Below are 22,425 nucleotides of genomic sequence, written 5' to 3'. Positions count from 1 at the left end.
CTGTCTCCCTGATGTGGTTACAGTTGTTTCAGAGACAACGATACCATCAGGATAATGGAAAATTTCAGTTAAGCGAAACTGTTCCGAAAGGTAGACAGCCAAAACTTTTGAGAGATAACTTTAGCGCTCAAAATACCGTGTGTAAACAACGAGGGTACAGGACCAGGAGCTGTATCCTTACAATTTACAGCAAGCGCAATCTCTAATTTCAGCTGATTCGAGTACTCGCGTCGCGTAGAGCTAATAGATGCCAGAGCACTACATGATGGTCCTCATTTTGTTTCCATTCAAATTGTGACGGTGGATAGGATTGTAAGGAAGAAACTTGACTTCCTGTGTATACAGTAAAAAAATAGGAAGAACACTTGTAGGCGATTTGGGGAATACACAGGGTGCGTTATTTAGCTCACAGAACTGCCACCTGTGGCAGCAATAATGACTTTAGCACGACTGGGTGTCGAGTCGAACTGAGCTTGGGTTACAGAAACGGGAACTTCATTCCATCTGCTCCCAATCTGTGGTAGAGTTCATCAGTCGTAGGTGGCAAGTGGTGTAGTGCCAATCAATGGGTGAGAGACGTGGAGAATGTGGTCAGGGTGACACTCAAACGTCCCCAGTGTCGAGGCAGAACAGCATGAGCGACACGCAGTCTAGCATTCTCTTCTTGAAAGATAGCGTCAAGAGATTTCAAAGGTAGGACACAGCCAGCAGCATCAACATTTGAGAAATATGTCGAATAATCGAACCACAGTTGATCGCAATGTGTACCCAATGGAAGATTCTGGGCCCATATGTCGATAACGAATGCAGTTTGTGATGTTCATTCTCCTCGGAGCCTCTAAGCACAGTTACGTACATCATGATGTTGAACAACACAGAATGGTGTAGCAAGCGCCCTCGTAGGAAAGCTCGACAGGAGTAGCAAATACGTTACCATAGCAAACAGAAGATTTACTTGTATTACCCCAAGCACTACAAATAATGCAACGAGAAATAGAGTCCAGCTATCACAAAGTCAAAAGGATGAGGCTTGCTGTACTATACACGAATGATGGCGTCATAAGGCTGACGCTTGGAGTGCAAGGGGGTTCTCCTATAGTCTGGCGGCAAAGGAAGCTCGTCGCGCAGAGCTGCTGGAGGCATGACTCAGCAGGCGCGCGCCATTGGGTCTGCCAGATGCCACACAATTGCTGTCGGTGTCGGACGTAAACTTGCAGCGTGGGTTGGTATTGATACGTGATGTCACATCCTTTCCTCCCTCCTCCCCGACCCCTACCCACCCACAAAACCTTGTCACTGTCGTCATGTAGTGTATATGGGTGGATGATGATAGGGGTGAGGGCTGGATGCAGGAAGAAATGAAGAGACAGGAGCCGAAACTGAGGCCGGCGTCGAGTTTCCGCCCACGCCTTGGCATCAACCCGCGTCCCCTAAGGAACACCATCCAATAAACCTGGCAGAGGGCGCTCATGGTATGAAGCTGCTGGAAGCAGGGCTCAACAGGCACTCACCATTGGGTCTGCCAGATCCCACATAACAGGTACTGACGTCAGACGGAAACTTGCGACTCCACTACCATCTCCACGACGCCCTGGGGTGGTATCGATACATGTTATCACAATCTGACAATTTGGTGCCATTCATGTATCCAGTGGTTTCGTGGCAGCGTCTCATCACCCCATGACTAGGTGTTTTCGACGGGCAAGAGATCTCGAGATCCTCTGTATCAACGTAGGTCAGGAGATGACAGGCACCTTGCGATCTCACGTTATGTTGTTGAAAGATAACGTCACAGAGATGTCAAAGTTACGGCTTAGCCACCTGGCTTAAGCATTCAGAAATGTAAGGCCTGCTGTTCAGTTTCCCGCTATGTGAACCAAAGGTGATCTTGCTGTGTGCCCAACGACGTCCCATACCGTAACGATATGTGACTGTTCCTAATCAGGATAACGAATGCAGTTGGCAACACTGGCTCTCCTCAGTGCCTCTACATACTGGTACGTTCACCATAGTGGCATATAAAGAACCGGAACTCTTCTCCTGAAAAGGCTTCTCCTTATGGCCAGTATGTCGCTGGGTGATACACTGGCTGGTCGCCTCTCTCTGCCTCCGCATCAGGGGAAGCCACAGCAGTGGCTGCCGTACCGACTGCCTGCTGTGCTCCATACGACGTCGCACTGTTCACGTAGATATCTGCCTTCCTGGAAACAAGTCTATTTCCTAACTGAAGGAATGCGATGTGGTTGTGCGGTTCTGCATTCCATGTCTGTCTTGGGGGCGCAAGTTGCGTATGGCCATTGAGACCATACAATGCTTTGAGTATGGCTCTCTTGAAAACACTGATTCCCCTTTGTCATGACAATCGTGGGATGGCGACCAAAGTGAGTAGCTTCAATAGGCCATGATGCAGCCACTGTCGAATTACTAAACGTTCTGGAAGATGATATTCCTTCTTACCCAAGACATAAAATGATCTCACAAACAATCAATGTTCAAATAATATTTCTGCATGATCTGTTTTTTTTTTTTTTTTAATATAGAAGAATGCAGATTCACTTCTATTTGCTTTGTGCAGCGCTGCAATGATAACCATTTGCATATGCAAGCAGGCGTTTCACTTCATGCTAATCTGACGTCTCGTGGATGTATTCTTCGTGCTCTTGTAATTTTAATGGCAACGGTGTATTTTTCTCATGGCAAGCGACACCAAATGCTCAAGTAGGAGAACAAGAATTTTTCATGCAAAGTACAGTACATGGAAGAGACTACTAAATGACAAGCTACAAAGTAACAATATAAATTACTTCGAATACTTCTCCAATGTGGAAGCTTGTTGTATTATTAATAGAATCAAACTGAAAGAAATATCGTCTTGACATTACTGAATACCTGTAACCAGAAATATCAAACAATAACACTAGTTAATATGTGCTATGATGTAAATACGCATATATTAAAAGCTTTTAATCATTAAAAACTACGGTATTTTCACTGTTGGTACTATCTTAGCATTTAGAATACGTTTACCTGAGCAGTTAAGAGTCATTGGAATGTCCAAGTGCTAAGTGATGGGTGGTGATGGTGATGTATTCATTACTGTGTTCAGTGTACGAACAAATAATTTTCCAGCAAAAAAAGTAAATAATGATTTAAACAATGCTGTATGCACCCTCATGTGGCGAGAGCTTGGAACACGTAATGCACGCAGCAACATTGTCGAACATGATCATTTTGCTGGTCCAGTGTTATAGCGTGGGAAGGCATAATGTTGCATGGGCGTACCGGCCTCCAAATCTTTGAGCATGGTGCACTAATCGGTTAACGTTATTGTGACACAATACTCCTTCCCCACGTGCTCCTTTTCAGGGATCCAGTTGGCCTTGAGGTTTTTTTTATGGATCGCACTGCGCGACCGCATCGAACGGCGCAGGTGGAGGAGCTATTAGAACGAGAGGATATTTGGCAGGTGGATGGCGTGTCCATTCCCCAGACTTAAATCCTACCGAGCAAGTGCAGGATACGTTGGGGAGACGAACTGCAACACGTCCACATGCACAAACATCCATCCAGTGGATGTCAACCGCACTGGTGTAGGTTTGGAATTTGCTACCACAAAATCTCCTTGCCAGCCTTATGGGCAGCAAGGGAGCACGATGCAGAGCATGCACTTCCGTCGATGGTGATACACACCCTGTTACAAACCGTTCAGTTACCACCTTTACTGTACTGTAGCAGTTATTTCTATATATCCTCCCAAGCTTCAACGAATTATGGTGCTTGGCAGCGACGCATCATGCGACACTTATGAGCCGTGCGCGGCTCGTGTTCATACCTTTAATGTTGTTCAAAAATGGTTCAAATGGCTCTGAGCACTATGAGACTCAACATCTTAGGTCATAAGTCCCCTAGAACTTAGAACTACTTAAACCTAACTAACCGAAGGACATCACACACATCCATGCCCGAGGCAGGATTCGAACCTGCGACCGTAGCAGTGCCGCGGTTCCGGACTGCAGCGCCAGAACCGCTAGACCACCGCGACCGGCCTTTAATGTTGTCATCTTCTCTTTACGATACTACCACCTCGTTTTCTTATTCGATTTACTGACGTCACTAAGTTCTTATCTTACCTGCCCGTGAGTGGCAGCAGCAGCGCTTATCGATAAGAGCGCTGTCGTATTATTTTTGAAGTGACCGCTAGTATTTCCGGCTCGTGGTGTGTAGGGAGCTCAGTCGGGACGCAGCAGGAGTGAAGTCGGGGACGGAGCGCCAGTGAGGTGCGGACACTCAGTGGTCGCCGACCGCTGGCGACACATATGAACTGCCCGACGGAAGGAGATCAGAGCGGGACGAGCGTTGGTTGGTCGTTCGGTTGGTCGTCTTATCGGGCGACGTGTATTTGGTCCTTTGACCGTTTCTGGGCCTCGTCAGTTGGTCATCTTGCCGGACGTGGGTCGGTTCCTCCCTTGTGCGGAGATGTGGCCAATGCGCAAGAGTTACCTCTGCGTAGTTGAGTCCGAGCCAGTGTGCCCGGGTCGCCGTGTCTCCGAATTCCGGACATCGAGTCGAGTCGGATTGTAGCTGCAGTCAGCTTCGGATAGCCAAGACTCGCCCCACCGTTGCCCACACAAGCAACTTGAGATGGAACGACCTGGGTTGGTCGTTTGGTCGATCGTCTCATCGGACGGCATGTATTTGGTCGCCGACTGCTTGTGGAAACTCTCTGTGTGTCCAATTCATCCGTCCTTGTTCTACCACAGTGATGGCTTTTACGATTGTTCGAGTTCTCGTGCAATTGTGTTTACGTGGAACCGTGTGTAGCTTCTGTGATTTCCACTAAGCAGATGAATGTTGTCTGCGTACTGGAGTAGTCAGTCGGTCGGTCGGTTGAAATAGAGCAGCGAGTGTGTCGGGTGGAAGGGAATTGATGGAATTGATTAGGCTGTTGGTTGGTTCTTCAGCCGTTCCTAGGTCATGTTGCCACCCGATTGTTTCATTTTTCGCTTGGCTGCCTGTCTCACCTAAACTGTTGTTAAAGTTTCCTCCCCAGGCCGACCATTGCAACACTTCTGAGCACCAATGTTGGTTTTTGTAATTGTAATTTTATTTGGTCGCAGGTACTGTGCCAGGCCTTCAGCCGTGTATTAATATTGTCTGTTTTATGTGTAGTATATGGCCTTCAGCCGAACTTCCTGTCAACTATTTTAAGATTAGGCCTTCAGCTAATTTTATTTAAAATTCTTGTTGCTCTGTATTTAGGACTTCATAAGCGTTTGTTTCAGAATCTGTGGGCTTCATATGTAAATACTTGTCTGTAAGCCTTCTTTTTAATTATCTTGAATTCTTGTAACGGCCTTCAGTCATGTTCTGTAAATATTTATCTTAAGGTTGTCTTTCATTATTTTTGAGTAATTGTTTGAGCCTTCAGCCAACAAGATACTTCAAGTTTTCTTAAGATGTTTCTCCGTTGTACTGCGTAGAAGTTTATCCTTAAAGCCTCTCTTTTATTACGTTAAAAAAAATTTATTGGGCTTTCAGCCCAAGAATTATTTTGAATTTTCCTTAATATGGCCTTTAGCCGAAATTGGTAAATGCTTGGCTTTTAAAGAATTTCCTTAGCTGATCTGAAATATTACTTCTGCCTTCAGCCGAGAAGATATTGCAATTTTATTTAAGTAAGGCTTTCAGCCGTTTCTCTAAATCCTAGTGTTTTAGAAGGAATTAGTTAAACTTATTTGGAGAAGTTACTTGGGCCCTCAACGGTGAATTGATCTTTGTTGTTTTAAAGAGAAAACTGTGTATTTGTTTCTAGGAATAAAGTTGTGTGTTTTGGTATAACTAACAGTAATTGATCCTGGTCCCTTTCCACAACCTGATCCGCTCTGTAATGCGAAACACCAGGTTCCAACTTACTTTCGTCCTTAAATTCTGCGCAACAAGATATTCACATGTCTACATGCTGTAAATAGTCACTTAGGGGATCATTCGATTTTTAGACTAAATTTTAACCGATTATTTTGCAGTACACATCAGGCGCAGAACAGTTTGTCATCAATCGATTTCTCGAGTGTCGAGTAACGTCAATAGGTAAGAGCTAACATGGGCACTAAAGGGAATGATTTATTGCCCCAGATGCGATGAGGGTGCTTACTGGAATTTCTGACACATTGCTTGCCAGGTATAAATATTTGCTATTGCTCCCTAACGCAAGATTTATGACTGGTATACCAGAGCGGAAAATAGGCCCAATACAGCGCTTCTCCTGGGAATGGACGATGTCGAAGCCGAAAGCGCACATCACGTTCTTATCATTCGCCAAATGTATGCATGTATGAATAATTAGACAACGAAATTGTGATAAATACTGATCAAGACTCTCTAGGGTTCCTGAAAGTATGTGTTTGTTCGTGTGAATTTGCTGGTGGTCATTGTGAAGGCAGAAGTAATTGAGCTGAACTCATGGATGTTCTGCTACAAGACTGAGGTTACTACACATCTCACGAAATGAAATAACAGCAGTATGAAAATAAAACAATAGGTGACGCAGGTTGCGAGAAATATTGCTTCTTGACCTCGAAGTGATTTCCAAGTAGACATGCTATTGTGGAATCTTTATGACTATTCAGAATATAGTTTACATTTATATCTAAGAGATCTATAAGTGAATAATGATGTTTCTCGGTACAGTTATCCAGTCTGTAACCTCTTGTTACCAATTATAACCCGGTCTTCTTTTCTCCCTTGTTACCACAAACCCATCTCAATTATCAGGATTGTGCGGATAATATTACGAATTTCACTGTCGAACTGTCTGTTAGTTTTTAAATGGATCGCTAGCTGTGGAATATCCCTCGACTAGCAGCTTTCGAGTAGACACTATGTTTTGAATTACTAGCAAAAATCCGTGTATAGAAGATGAAGCGCGGAAGATCCTGAAACGTGAAGGCAGCTTAAATAGAAGCGAACGCTTCTCTCAAACTTTCTAAAATACTTTGTAACCCATTTACTTATTATTGTGTATTCCAAGTATTTCATTAAAAAGCCTTTGTATAAGCACAGACATGTCAGCTATTTAGCTTTCTATTACGTCAGTTTAAAAACGATGGACCATATGTACATTTTCCAGTCGACGACAGACAGCACTTTGAGCAATTAGTCAAGTACTGATTGCTCCTAGCAACTTGCTATTTGCTATCTGGCACACCAGCTGTGAGGACTTAAATATTGGGTGACCTAACGAATAAACTACAAGAGTAGATTTTTGTCCTTAAGTGACTGAAACGTGTCAGTCTTTGAAGAAGATTCATGCCAGCATCCTAAAGCGAGTAGTGAAATCATACAGGTTTTATCAGCGTAAAGGCGGTCAGCATTATGAAACTGTTTTAAAGATGCAATATGTTTTAATCACTGATGTCAGATTTTTTAAAAACATTACTTGTTCCTAGTTTTTCTTGTCATTTATGACACTTTGAACGTACACCAGCTATGGTAAACTATCAGATCTAGCTTTGTGTCACTTTCCCATAGGAAAAATTGACAACAGCAGCCTGTACTTGTAACTATACCGTTTAATGGATTGAGTGACCTAACTTCTGAACACACATGTTTAACAAATGTTCGTAGTTAGAACGGGATCGTATTCAGATTTTATAACAAGTGAATATTTACGAGTAATTTCTTTAAAACGCATCCTATGCAGTTATAATATATGCATACTAGCCCTGAGTGATCTTCTGTGAACAGAATCGCAATCCAACACCGACAATAATAATTCTGATATACATTGCAACGTTGCAAGCATAATATGGAGAAATAGAGGGAGTATAATATTGAACGAGTAATTACTACGCAAAGGGCGATGAAACTCTAATAGTGATGGGGGACTGGAATACGGTTGTAGAGGATGAATTAGAAGAAAGAGTTGGGGGAGGGTATGGCCTTGGAAGTAAGAATGAGAGAGGCGAAAGACTAATTGAATTCTGCAACAAATTTCATCTAGTAACAGAGTATACTCTGTTCAGCAATCACTAGAGGAGGAGGTATACATGGAAAAAGCCGGAAGATAAGGGAACATTCCAGATAGATTACATCATGGTCAGGCAGCGATTCCGTAATCAGATATTGTATTGTAAGGTGTACCCAGTATCAGATACAGACTGAGATCACAATTTAAAAATGACGAGAATATACTGAAATTTAAGAGACTAGTTAGGAAGAATCAGTGCACAAAGAAATTGAATGCGGAAATACTAAGGAATGAAGAGATATACTTGAAGTTCTCCGAGGCTATAGATATTGTAATAATGAATAGCTCAGTAGGCAGTTCAGTTGAAGAGGATGAACATCTCTGAAAAGAGCAATCGTTGATGGTGGAAAGAAAAACGAAGGTACAAGGAAGGTAACTGCGAAAAACCATGGATTAAGAAAGAAATACTTCAGATGATCGACGAATGATGGAAGTACAAAAAGTTCTAGGGAAATTAAGAAATACAAAAATACAAGTTACTTAGGAATGGAATAAACAGGAAGCTCAGGGAAGCTAAGGTTAAGTCCCTGCATGAAAAATGTGAAGATATCGAAAAACAAATGATTATCGGAAGGACGGACTTGGCATACAGCCGGCCGGAGTGGCCGTGCGGTTCTAGGCGCTGCAGTCTGGAACTGAGCGTCCGCTACGGTCGCAGGTTCGAATCCTGCCTCGGGCATGGATGTGTGTGATGTCCTTAGGTTAGTTAGGTTTAATTAGTTCTAAGTTCTAGGCGACTGATGACCTCAGAAGTTAAGTCGCATAGTGCTCCGAGCCATTTGAACCATTTGAACTTGGCATACACGAAAGTCAAAACAACCTTCGGGGAAATTGAAAGCAAGGGCGCTAAAATTAAGAGTGCAATGGGAGTTCCACTGTTAACTGCTGAGGAGAGAGCGGGGTGGTGGAAGACGAAACAGGAATCGAAAGGGAAGAAAGGGACGATCCAGTATTAGAACCAGAATTTAAAAAAGCTTTGGGCGACCTAAGATCAAAATCGGCAGAAGGGATAGATAAATTCCATCGGAATTTCTAATGTGATTGGGGGAGGTATATAACACAACGACTATTCAGGTTGGTGGTTATAATATTTGAGAGTGGCTATATACCATCAGCCTTTCGGAAAAATATCATTCACACAATTCCGAAGTTAGCAAGACCCGCTAAGTGATAGAATCATCGCTCTGTCGGTTCACACATCCAAGCTGCTGACATAAGTAATATACAGAAGAATGGAAAAGGAATGACAAATAGTTTGACTTCAGAAAAGAGTAAATCCACAAGAGGCAGTTCTGACGTTGCGGTTGATAATGGAACCAAGGCTGAAGAAAAATCAAGATACTTTCATAGGATTCGCGACCTGCAAAAAGCATTCGAAAATGCGAAATGGTGTAAGATGTTCGTAACCCTCAGAAAAGTACATCTGAGCTATAGGAAAAAGACGGGTAGCATACAATATCCACAAGAACCAGGAGGGACCAATAATTAGTGGAAGTCAAGAACGAAGTGCTCAATCTAAAAAGGGTGTAAGACAGGGATATACTTTTTCGGCCCTCCTGTTCAATCTATAAATCGAAGAAGCAAAGACGGAAATAAAAGTTCAAGGATGGAATTAAAACTCAAAGTGTAAGGATATCAATGACATTGCTATCCTTGGTGGATGCGAAAAATAATTACAGGATGTGTTCAATGGAATGAACAGTCTAACGGTTACAGAGTATGGACAGAGAGTAAATAGGAGAAAGATGAAAGTAATGAGAAGTAGCAAAATTGAGACCAGCTTGAAACATAACATCAGAATTGGGGATCACGAAGTAGACGAAGTTGAGGAATTCTGCTATCTAGGCAACAAAATAAGCCATGGCGGATGAAGCGAAGAGAATATAAAAAGCAGAGTACCACTGGTAAAAAGAGAATTACTGATCAAGGAACATATCATTTTACGGTAGTCGAACATGGACTGTGGAAAAAGTGGAGCAGAAAAGAATCGAAGCATTTGAAACGCAGTGCCGTAGTTGACTGTTGAAAATTAAGTGTACTGATAAGGTAAGGAATGATGAGGATATCCACAGTACTGGTGAGGGAAAGAATACATAGAAAACACCGACAAGTAGATGGGACGGGATGATAAGACATCATTTGAGACATCAGGGAATGACTTCCCTGGCACTAGAGGGAGCTGTACTGTGTAAAAACTGTAGAGGAAGACAGGGATTGGAATACAGCCAGCAACTAAATGAGGACGTAGGTCGCAATTGCTACTCTGGGATAGAAAGGTTGGCACAGGAGAGAAATTCGAAGGAAGTTGCATCGAACCAGTTAGAAGACTCATGAAAAAAAGAAAATAAAAAAGATATTAGTCTTTTCCTCATGGCTCCATCTGTGTATGCCTTTGCCTTCGAGACCTTCTCTGAATCCACCTCCACCTACCGCTGTCTCCACCTCTGCCTCCCTTTGTCCACCTCATGCTCTCACCTCTATCTGTATATCTCTTCCTCTCCACACTCTGTCTCTTCATCTCCTCCTTCCCCTCTCTTTGTCCATCTCCTCTACTTCTTCTGGCCACTACATTTTATGGCCGTATATTCATTCTCCTCCCTCTGACTGTATCCTCCTCCCCTCTCTCTATATCCACCTCTTCTTCCTTTTCCACCTGCCTATCATGCCTCTTCACCTTCCACCTGCTCCATGCATCTCCCTCTCCTCCCCTCTGTCTGTCCAGTTCCTCCTCACCACACTCTGTGCATCCCCACCTCTATCCATCTCAACCTGTCCCCAGCCAGGCTCATCTGCATATGTAGCACCTGCAATACATTTCCATAAAGCAGGCCAATGCTACTCTCACAACACACCTGTCATGGGGCAGCGTACACGTCGGTGCAAACAATACCATTTCTTGCCCCTGAAGAGCAGGTTTATTTGTCTTTTGCCAGTTGAGCAGGATAGCCTATTTGCAGGAACTGAAAGACACCTTGTCACCCATATCTATACTCCTGTTGGAGCTACAAGGTTATAATTCCCACAGCGCTGATACTCGTGAGCTGTACTGTTTCTATACCAAATTTGGCTGAAATCGAAACATGAGTTTGGAAGGGGATCTCAGATGTACACTATGCATTACTCAATCACAGACAAATTCCAGGCTATGCCAGTTCACGGCTGTTAATTTATTACGCATTGCTAAGAATGGCCTTGTGCAGGCGACAGCACCATCACGCTGCTGAAATTCCTGGAGGCTTCCATTCCTCCCAATAACAGATGCTAATTTTACGGTGTGTGGTCAATATGTTATGATTTTAGCTGTGAAGCTGATGAGCCTTCTTCTACAGAAAACGTAGCCCTAAATCTTCATATATATCATTCTGTAATAAGTTAGAAAAAATTACAGACAAATTCCTGGTCATGTCAACTCACAGTGATTACTGCACAGTGCTTGCCGAAAAACTGCTGCCTGCTCCTGATTAACTGGAGAGTCCAGTTTTTCAAGAAGACAATGCCAGATCATACACCAGAGAAGATTTTTCGGATTAAAGATATACCATTGTATTATCCTGTAAGTTAATGAATTTTAGTGTACTACTGTAGCCCCCTTCAAGTGCAGTATTTGAAATTTTGCCCTCAGAATGATCTCGCTTGCTTGTGTTATATCTGGTGCCACATTTTTCAATGGGTTGCGATCTTCTAAAGTTTTGCACTGTTCTTTTTGCAGTGGTTCACGTTACGCTGACTATAAACATGAAGCGATACATCTGTCTTATAATCTTCGTCTTTTCATTCCATAGCTCAGAATGTAGGATCTTTTGCAGAAGTTGGTGATTCTGCATTCGGTACATACATCCCATCGACCAGAGCTGGTTTTTCAATAGGGCGTGATGCAAGTATGAAGTCCTCAAAGTTTTGCAGACAAGAAGAACTTCTATTTCAATCCAAGATCTGAGACAGTCACTCGTGTAATTTTATAGTAGAGTGTGGAAAGTAGATGAGAGGAGAAAGGAACTTGGGCGAGAGATAAAAATCAACAGTTATCATCTGTGGCCACAGATGGCAATTGTCATAGCATTTTAAGCACATATTCGTTAATTTAAAAATTAATATCGGTTATGTAGTTAGAGAGCATTTTAGTAAGATACGTTCAGTCAGTACTGACTGCAATCGATCTGTACTTAATTTATTGCAAATAGTTCTAATTTTCCGTTATTATTCTGCTGCTAAAAGTTTATGAAATGCTGTTAAACTTTCTCACATTCGTTATGAGTCATCTCCAAGAATTCTTGGAGCAGCAGTTATTATCTGCACTGTTTGTTATCTGCACCGATTACTTACACCACTGATATACTTACAGATCGCAAAACTTGTTTCAGCTTCTTTATTATTTACTTATTTCTAACTTGCGTTTGCACAAAATGATATACGTTTATTTTTAGTGTCACTACGTTGTGAACTTACGATTACAGTTGATCTCGATGTGCAGAAAGTTCATCCCAGTTCATGGAAAGTACGAGGTTTGAGATAAGCTTTCATACACAGAGTCCCGCACATATTTTTTATGCTAATGTAAGATCAACTGCTTTACACGCGGTCCAGTCACATTACTGTGACCACACGTCAAAAACGCCTTTTGCAGCGCAGACGTGCAGTAAGAGAGTCAGTGAGGTTCTGGACGGTACCAACAGGGATGTACAGTCACGCCGACTCCAATGCCGTGGCCAGGTTCCCTAGGTTCTCGGTTGATGATCCTTGGCACGAACAGCGCGAGCGAGGTGGTCCCACAGATTTTCGTTTGAGTTTAAATCCGTAGAATTTGGTAGACGGCAGAGTATGATAAACTCATCTTGGTCCTCTTCGAACCACGCTCGTACGCTACAACCTGTGTGACACGTTACATTGTGCTACCGGTAGAAGCCATCGTGCCGAGAGAAAACAAACTGCATGTAGAGGTGGACACGATCCCCAAGGATAGAATCGTAATTGTGTGCTCCCTGCCGCCGTTGGATAAGCAGCTGCAGCAGCAAGTCGTATACTCCTAGCTCACTCATTTGTTACATAGTTTAATTCTTAATTTCTTTGCGTGTTTTTGGTACTTGCATTGTTTAATTCATAAATTTCGGGCGTATTATAGTATTTGAGAGTTGTAGCATCGCGTTTTAGTACCTGAATAGTGTAAACCCGCGCAGTCTCCTTCCGCCGCCGAGGAGTGTGTCAGCAGTGCGCAAGTAGCAGCATTACTGCATTTACTAGGCAATCTTGTATTTTAATAACCGTTTAAATTTTGTGTCGATTTGTTTGCGCTCTCTGTACATTAGTTCAGACGTTCTTTGCACAACTGTTTTTAGCATGGATAGGGACTGCAACTGCTGTGTTCGGATGCAGGCTGAGTTGGCATCCCTTCACTCCCAGCTTCAGGCAGTGTTGGCTTCGGTCACACAGCTTGAGGCTGTTGCCAATGGGCATCACTGTGGGGGGCCGGATGGGGGTTTGTCGGGGACGGCCAGCTCGTCCCACGCATCCCCCGATCGGACTACGACTGTGGTTGCCCGGGATATTGCCCGCATTAAGGCTGATCCCTCACCTGTGGTAGAGTGGGAGGTCGTCTCAAGGTGTGGCAGGGGGCGAAAGACATTCCAGAGGGCTGAACGGAAGGCCTATCCAGTTTGTCTGACGAACCGGTTTCAGGCTCTGTCTCAGGCTGATACTGATCTTCGGCCTGACATGGCTGCTTGTGCTGTTCCAGAGGTTGCCCCTCAGTCTGCAAGATCTGGGCGGTCGCAGAGGGTGGGCTTACTGGTAGTTGGGAGCTCCAACGTCAGGCACATAGTGGGGTCCCTTAGGGATATGGCAGCAAGAGTGGGGAAGAAAACCAATGCGCACTCCGTGTGCACACCGGGAGGAGTCATTCCAGATGTGGAAAGGGTCCTTCCGGATGCCATGAAAGGTACAGGGTGCACCCACCTGCAGGTGGTCGCTCATGTCGGCACCAATGATGTGTGTCGCTATGGATCGGAGGAAATCCTCTCTGGCTTCCGGTGGCTATCTGATTTGGTGAAGACTGCCAGTCTCGCTAGCGGGATGAAAGCAGAGCTCACCATCTGCAGCATCGTCGACAGGACTGACTGTGGACCTTTGGTACAGAGCCGAGTGGAGGGTCTGAATCAGAGGCTGAGACGGTTCTGCGACCATGTGGGCTACAGATTCCTCGACTTGCGCCCTAGGGTGGTGGGGTTTCGGGTTCCGCTGGATAGGTCAGGAGTCCACTACACGCAACAAGCGGCTACACGGGTAGCAGGGGTTGTGTGGCGTGGGCTGGGCGGTTTTTTAGGTTAGATGGCCTTGGGCAAGTACAGAAAGGGCAACAGCCTCAACGGGTGTGGGGAAAAGTCAGGACATGCGGGGACCAAGCAGCAATCGGTATTGTAATTGTAAACTGTCGAAGCTGCGTTGGTAAAGTACCGGAACTTCAAGCGCTGATACAAAGCACCGAAGCTGAAATCGTTATAGGTACAGAAAGCTGGCTGAAGCCAGAGATAAATTCTGCCGAAATTTTTACAAAGGTACAGACGGTGTTTAGAAAGGATTGATTGCATGCAACCGGTGGTGGAGTGTTCGTCGCTGTTAGTAGTAGTTTATCCTGTAGTGAAGTAGAAGTGGATAGTTCCTGTGAATTATTATTGGTGGAGGTTACACTCAACAACCGAGCTAGGTTAATAATTGGCTCCTTTTACCGACCTCCCGACTCAGCAGCATTAGTGGCAGAACAACTGATAGAAAATTTGGAATACATTTCACATAAATTTTCTCAGCATGTTATAGTCTTAAGTGGATATTTCAATTTACCAGATATAGACTGGGACACTCAGATGTTTAGGACGGGTGGTAGGGACAGAGCATCGAGTGACATTATACTGAGTGCACTATCCGAAAATTACCTCGAGCAATTAAACAGAGAACCGACTCGTGGAGATAACATCTTGGACCTACTGATAACAAACAGACCCGAACTTTTCGACTCTGTATGTGCAGAACAGGGAATCAGTGATCATAAGGCCGTTGCAGCATCCCTGAATATGGAAGTTAATAGGAATATAAAAAAAGGGATGAAGGTTTATCTATTTAGCAAGAGTAATAGAAGGCAGATTTCAGACTACCTAACAGATCAAAACGAAAATTTCTGTTCCGACACTTACAATGTTGAGTGTTTATGGAAAAAGTTCAAGGCAATCATAAAATGCGTTTTAGACAGGTATGTGCCGAGTAAAACTGTGAGGGACGGGAAAAACCCACCGTGGTTCAACAACAAAGTTAGGAAACTACTGCGAAAGCAAAGAGAGCTTCACTCCAAGTTTAAACGCAGCCAAAACCTCTCAGACAAACAGAAGCTAAACGATGTCAAAGTTAGCGTAAGGAGGGCTATGCGTGAAACGTTCAGTGAATTCTAAAGTAAAATTCTATGTACCGACTTGACAGAAAATCCTAGGAAGTTCTGGTCTTACGTTAAATCAGTAAGTGGCTCGAAACAGCATATGCAGACACTCCGGGATGATGAAGGCATTGAAACAGAGGATGACACGCGCAAAGCTGAAATACTAAACACCTTTTTCCAAAGCTGTTTCACAGAGGAAGACCGCACTGCAGTTCCTTCTCTAAATCCTCGCACAAACGAAAAAATGGCTGACATCGAAATCAGTGTCCAAGGAATAGAAAAGCAACTGGAATCACTCAACAGAGGAAAGTCCACTGGACCTGACGGGATACCAATTCGATTCTACACAGAGTACGCGAAAGAACTTGCCCCCCTTCTAACAGCCGTGTACCGCAAGTCTCTAGAGGAACGGAAGGTTCCAGATGATTGGAAAAGAGCACAGGTAGTCCCAGTCTTCAAGAAGGGTCGTCGAGCACATGCGCAAAACTAGAGACCTATATCTCTGACGTCGATCTGTTGTAGAATTTTAGAACATGTTTTTTGCTCGAGTATCATGTCGTTTTTGGAAATCCAGAATTTACTATGTAGGAATCAACATGGATTCCGCAAATAGCGATCGTGTGAGACCGAACTCGTTTTATTTGTTCATGAGACCCAGAAAATAATAGATACAGGCTCCCAGGTAGATGCTATTTTTCTTGACTTCCGGAAGGCGTTCGATACAGTTCCGCACTGTCGCCTGATAAACAAAGTAAGAGCCTACGGAATATCAGACCAGCTGTGTGGCTGGATTGAAGAGTTTTTAGCAAACAGAACACAGCATGTTGTTATCAATGGAGAGACGTCTACAGACGTTAAAGTAACCTCTGGCGTGCCACAGGGGAGTGTTATGGGACCATTGCTTTTCACAATATATATAAATGACCTAGTAGATAGTGTCGGAAGTTCCATGCGGCTTTTCGCGGATGCTGCTGTAGTATACAGAGAAGTTGCAGCATTAGAAAATTGTAGCGAAATGCAGGAAGATCTGCAGCGGATAGGCACTTGGTGCAGAGAGTGGCAACTGACCCTTAACATAGACAAATGTGATGTATTGCCAATACATAGAAAGAAGGATCCTTTATTGTATGATTATATGATAGCGGAACAAACACTGGTAGCAGTTACTTCTGTAAAATATCTGGGAGTATGCGTGCGGAACGATTTGAAGTGGAATGATCATATAAAATTAATTGTTGGTAAGGCGGGTACCAGGTTGAGATTCATTGGGAGAGTCCTTAGAAAATGTAGTCCATCAACAAAGGAGATGGCTTACAAAACACTCATTCGACCTATACTTGAGTATTGCTCATCAGTGTGGGATCTGTACCAGATCGGGTTGACGGAGGAGATAGAGAAGATCCAAAGAAGAGCGGCGCGTTTCGTCACAGGGTTATTTGGTAACCGTGATAGCGTTACGGAGATGTTTAACAAACTCAAGTGGCAGACTCTGCAAGAGAGGCGCTCTGTATCGCGGTGTAGCTTGCTCGCCAGGTTTCGAGAGGGTGCGTTTCTGGATGAGGTATCGAATATATTGCTTCCCCCTACTTACACCTCCCGAGGAGATCACGGATGCAAAATTAGAGAGATTAGAGCGCGCACGGAGGCTATCAGATAGTCGTTCTTCCCGCGAACCATACGAGACTGGAACAGGAAAGGGAGGTAATGACAGTGGCACGTAAAGTGCCCTCCGCCACACACCGTTGGGTGACTTGCGGAGTATAAATGTAGATGTAGATGTAGATGTATTGTGGCTTCCAGATTGACGAAATCACCCAGGAAACGCCACGAAAACATTCCCCAGACCATAACGCTCCCTTCTCCGACCTGGAGTCTTCCGATGATTGTTGCAAGGTCTTGTGCGCCATCTGTATGATTGAGCACAACACGTGACTCATCTCAAAGGCCACCTGTCACTACTCAGTGGATGTCCAGTTCCCGTATTGACTTGCAAATTCCAGCCTTCGTCTCCTATAAACTGCAGTCACCTTTTGCAACTGAACCTGGCGCCTGCTGCAGAGGACCATACGCGGCAACGTTCGCTGAAGAGTTCTTGAGGAGACAGTATTGCTGGGCCCTCGGTTCACTTGGGCGGTCAGCTGCTCAACAGTTGCACGTCTAGTTGCCAACACGCATTTCCTCTGCTGTCGTGCACCTTTGTCATCTATGGCCTGTGGTGCACCACAGTTTAGTCCAGTAGAATTAGCATTCGAATCGGAAATAATTGCTACAAAAGGTTTTATTGTTTTAATGGCTTCGTTTGTGTCCCAGTATGACTAGCCTAGGTTTTCCCCTATCTGCGTAGTTGTGGAAAAGGTGTGGGGGGGCAAAAACGTACCCGAAAAAGGGGTATTTTTTCGGTTTTGTCATTATATCTTGTAAATGACTCACAATATCGATAAAAATGTGGGATTAAAAATTGTAGGGCATGAAATTATGCATTGAATGAGACCATCCGCATATTTTTTAGATCACCCGTTTCCATACTAGTGCTCCTCGAAATTGGATCAATTTTACATGTTCATGAAAAATTTTCCGTTTTAACCTCTGTTTTTTGGTAATATCATTGAAACTAACCCACCCACCAATAATGTCGTTCATAAAAAAGATATGGAGAGATAAATTCTGCATTCGATGAAAGCAAAAGTGAATTTATTGGATCACCCATTTGTGTACAGTTCCTCATTAAAGCTGGACCATTTCTCATCATCAATGAAGACAATTTCAAATGTAGTTCTTCAGTAATTCTTATGTACACTCTTTTAAATACAGAAATATAGAAACCCATTGTCTTGTACTTATTTAATGTAATTAAAATTTTGTAAAATTTGAAAAATAATATTAAAAAAGTTTTTCATATATCAAGAGTTAAAAACTGAGGCATCGTATCTGACAGACATCACAAAAAGTACCGGCTCAAAAGAACTTGTAAGTGAAAAAATTATATGTTATAACAAAATGATGCAAAAAAGACAATGCACAACCTGAGAGTAATAAATGATTATGCTCCAAATAAAAAATCAAAGCAATCAAAATTTTTATTAAAAACCTACGTTTTTTAGCTCCCCTTTAAAATTTGTCTTTTGTCAGAGACGTGGTCTCCGTCCTTAACCCTCGATATAATATAGTGATACCCATTCAACTGAGATGAAGGAGGCAGAAAGAGACAGACACTCCTTGAAATTAAGTAGTGGTTATTGTATTTCGTAAGTACAAAATTTTACATAAATATATGAGATGAAAAGGGTAAAAGTAGGTATGTACACAAATTTCACATACGTCGACGTTTAACTGTCATTGCACCACTCGTCTCCTCAAAGTCTGTAATTTCTGAGTCCGACGCCCCGTCACTCGGCTCCTCAAAGTCAGTAATTTTCGTCACCTCATATAGACACTCCAGGTCTTCGTCAACATCTGGTTCGTCAGTTTCGTCTAGTTGGAGGGAGTTAGTGCATTAGTTCCCGTTGCAGTTGACACAAATTAATGAGCACTTAATACCAGCCTTCCGATACCCACAACTACCGGCACAGCCCTTGTTGCATTTGCAGGAAATTTTTGAGAGAAAAGACTGCGGAGCTGGTTCTTTGGAGGTAGGAACGGGACCAAGATCAAACTCTGAAGCCTGCCACCACCAGAGGAGCGTATCCATCTGATGTCCTAGCCACATTTGTATTTGTTCTTGTAAGTAGGTCCTCAAGCAATGCTGGCGAGCTGGTTACGACGTTTGTGGTAGGGATGCTAGGGTGAATCTGGATTTCACAATCGCTTTGGAAAACAGGTCGAATCGCAATTTGTCTAAAGTGTCTCCTGCCGTACCTCCATAGAGGGTTGTTAAAAATCGGAGGCCAGCTTCGACAATAGCTTCAGCTTGAGTGTCATCCTCTAATAAAGGTTTGATATCTTCCAGAAGACATTTATTTTTGACTAGTAGATTGACCACCTTCTTCTTGCCCTGACCGGAGAGTGCTGAAGATGTGTCACATCCACTTATGGCGTGGAGAAATATGAGTAGCCTTCTGATGTTGTTTGCCAGTTTGAAACTGTTGGAATCCAATTACTTTTGATGAGGTCTTTCCTCTTCCAGGTTTCAAGAAATATATATTTGTTGTGGACCTATTCAGAGCGCAGAAAACAAGACAAGAGAACTAACAACATCCGCACGTTGTTTATATAGTGGAATTTAGAAACAAAAGTAGCCGCGTTGAACACTCTTTCATTTCCCTGAGGCGCTACTTTGCTGCGGGCGTTGTTCTGATGAGAGATTATATATCGATAATTTCAATTAAAACTTTTTCAGTGCTCTTATTTTGGATATTATCGATCACCTCCCCCTTATATGAGAATAATATTATTCTCAACTAACAGAGCGTTTATAAAGGACAGGAGAAAGGGAAGGGATTATTGATGTCAACTGTATCGAAACAGGATGCGGCACTAGCGACAACGATTGAAAATGTACACCAGACTGGAACCGGGGATCTTCTGTTTACTATTCAGGTGCGTTAACCACTGTGCCAGCCGTGAAATCGCGTTACCCCTGGGCAGACTATCTCGATACGCCTCACCAAGCACCACATATCCGCAGTCCCTGTCCATTTTCTCCATTCTCGCTACTTTGAGATTCCCGCAGGAAGTCAGACGTATTTCTGAATCCACATTGAAGAAGGTGAATCCACTGTCAATCTAGGCGAATGAATTATAGGAATAAGCGGTGCCGCTTCTTTCGGACATTTCCGAAAGAACGGACATCACGCTTTCATATAAACAACTGCATTGTTGTCGGCGTCCCTCCGTCTTGCCGTCTGTGAGTAGTTACTGCAACGCCTGTTTGCAGCTAGGGTGTCCACTTAATTATCATTTCATTTCTAGCAAAGCTTCATGATCATCAACGGTAACTGTTTTTTCGGGAGCAGATACTACCGTCATATATAGTGAATGTAGAAAGAAACTTACGGTAATTTTTAGTTTTTAAGTTACACAACGAAACTAAAAGTTTAGTTTGGCGACGCCTGTAAGATGCAGTTCATGTAGTTGACAGTAGGGGTGTCCCTGGAGCAGCTGTATGCTCATTCATTAAGATACGTGTGTCGTGTCAAGAAGGTGATAGCAAAGTAACAAAAGAAAAATTTGCGTTCTGTGTCAAAAGATGAAATTCAGTTACAACTGCACAACTTATACAGTTAAACGACTGCTTAGGCGCATCGTACATTCACAGATATTTACGTCAGGCATAAGTCGCAGGATCAGTGCACATCTCCGGCCCACGCATTCATTCGACTTTTCGGCTTTAACGTGACACGTTTGCTCGACTCCCTTACGGGCGTCTATCTGTATCTACCTGTGGCCGGGATGGCTCCTGCTGATTCGTGTAGAGTCTGCTGTCCACGCGCTTCCAGCTGTAGAGGAAACTGCGTAGCGATATACCTTACTGAAAAAAAATAGCGAATCCGATCCTCGAAACACAATAAAAGCATCTCCGTCCATCGGTTAGCCTTACTGCTGCGCGCTAAATATCTGTGGCGACCTCGCAACAGCACGGTGAAAAAAGAAAAAAAAGGATGTTTTAATCTGCTGCTCGTGGTACCACGAAAACCGCTACACAGAAAGGGCGTTAATGCCGACTAGAGTGGAAGATATATATGCGTTTTCGCCTGCGCAAACGCTTGCGTGCTGGGCTTCTAGTGCAGCCAGATTGCTTTCGCACGGGCGCCACAGACGTCACCAATAGAGACTAGGACTTCTCTCTGAGCTGCGCACGCACAGCAGCACAGGACAGGAGTATAACAATACACACACACATACAAGCGCGAGAGAAATTCGTCGGCAGCTCGACTCGGCGCGCAGTATCCATCCCTCGTCGCTCTCGCAGCAGCACCCCCGGGTGGAGCGGATGGCGACCTGATTTATCCCCGAAATTTGCAGGGCCGAGACGCGCGCACAGACTGCGGCATATATACTGCGCCCTAATGAAAGTATGATAAAGCGACGGCCATTCCACGGCGGTCCACTGGGTCGGCGCAGATTCCAGCAACGACCGCGGAACTCGGCCACCTGGCCCGTGTTAAAATCTACTGCGCGCATCTGTTATGTGCGCTTATATCGCCCCGGGATCTTTATTCCCCACTCTTTGCCTCCGTCCTGCACGCCCTCGCAGACTCAGTCCGCTCCCCCAACGCCCCCCCCCCTCTCTCTCTCTCTCTCTCTCTCTCTCTCTCTCTCTCTCTCACACACACACACACACACACACACACACACACACACAAAGTGCTCGCCTCTGCACTGAGCGGCCGACCACCCTTATCTCTTACTTTCCCAACCGACCTCTTATTTTCTGTCAGTTACCGTGCGCTAAAAGAGAGAGAGAAAGAGAGAGAGAGAGAGAGAGGAAGCCACCAGCACTGCGCAACCGACGGTAGCCGTACGAAAAAAGAAGTCGCGCAGGAGCAGGCTCTGTCGCTGAAATCTGAAAAAAAATGTGCATAATTTTTTTCCGAAAAAAAAAGATAAGTGTTCCGTGCAGTGTCCTACCGCCGCACGGCGTACGACACGCCCTCGGCGCGCCCTCCCACTAATAAACAGTTTACCGATGCGAGTAGAAGCGACGGGTGTAACGACCTCGCCCGCGACTGCTGCCCGCATCCACAGAGAGGGAGAACTTGTGGCAAAAGACGCGAGGGAGAAGAGCTGTTGATAACTTCTGTAGCGCATTGCGGTCCTCTAAAGTGCGTGAAATATTACGAAGTTTGCTGCCCGGGAACGCTTTTATGGAAGCCCGAGTAAATTTCTAACGAGACGTTCACCAGGGACTGTCTCATCGATTTCCACGCATGTTTTGCGACTCGCAGTCTAGTCGACTTGTGACTCTGTAAACAAAATCCAGCATCCCTTTAATTGTTAACAAACAGATCCGTTGATAAAAGCAAATAATTTGTTCTAAAATTGC

This window comes from Schistocerca serialis, chromosome 6 (genome assembly GCF_023864345.2).
Source record: "Schistocerca serialis cubense isolate TAMUIC-IGC-003099 chromosome 6, iqSchSeri2.2, whole genome shotgun sequence".
In the NCBI taxonomy this organism is placed as follows: Eukaryota; Metazoa; Arthropoda; class Insecta; order Orthoptera; family Acrididae; genus Schistocerca; species Schistocerca serialis.
The sequence above is the reverse complement of the archived record's forward strand: the minus strand, read 5'-3'. Positions refer to the sequence as shown.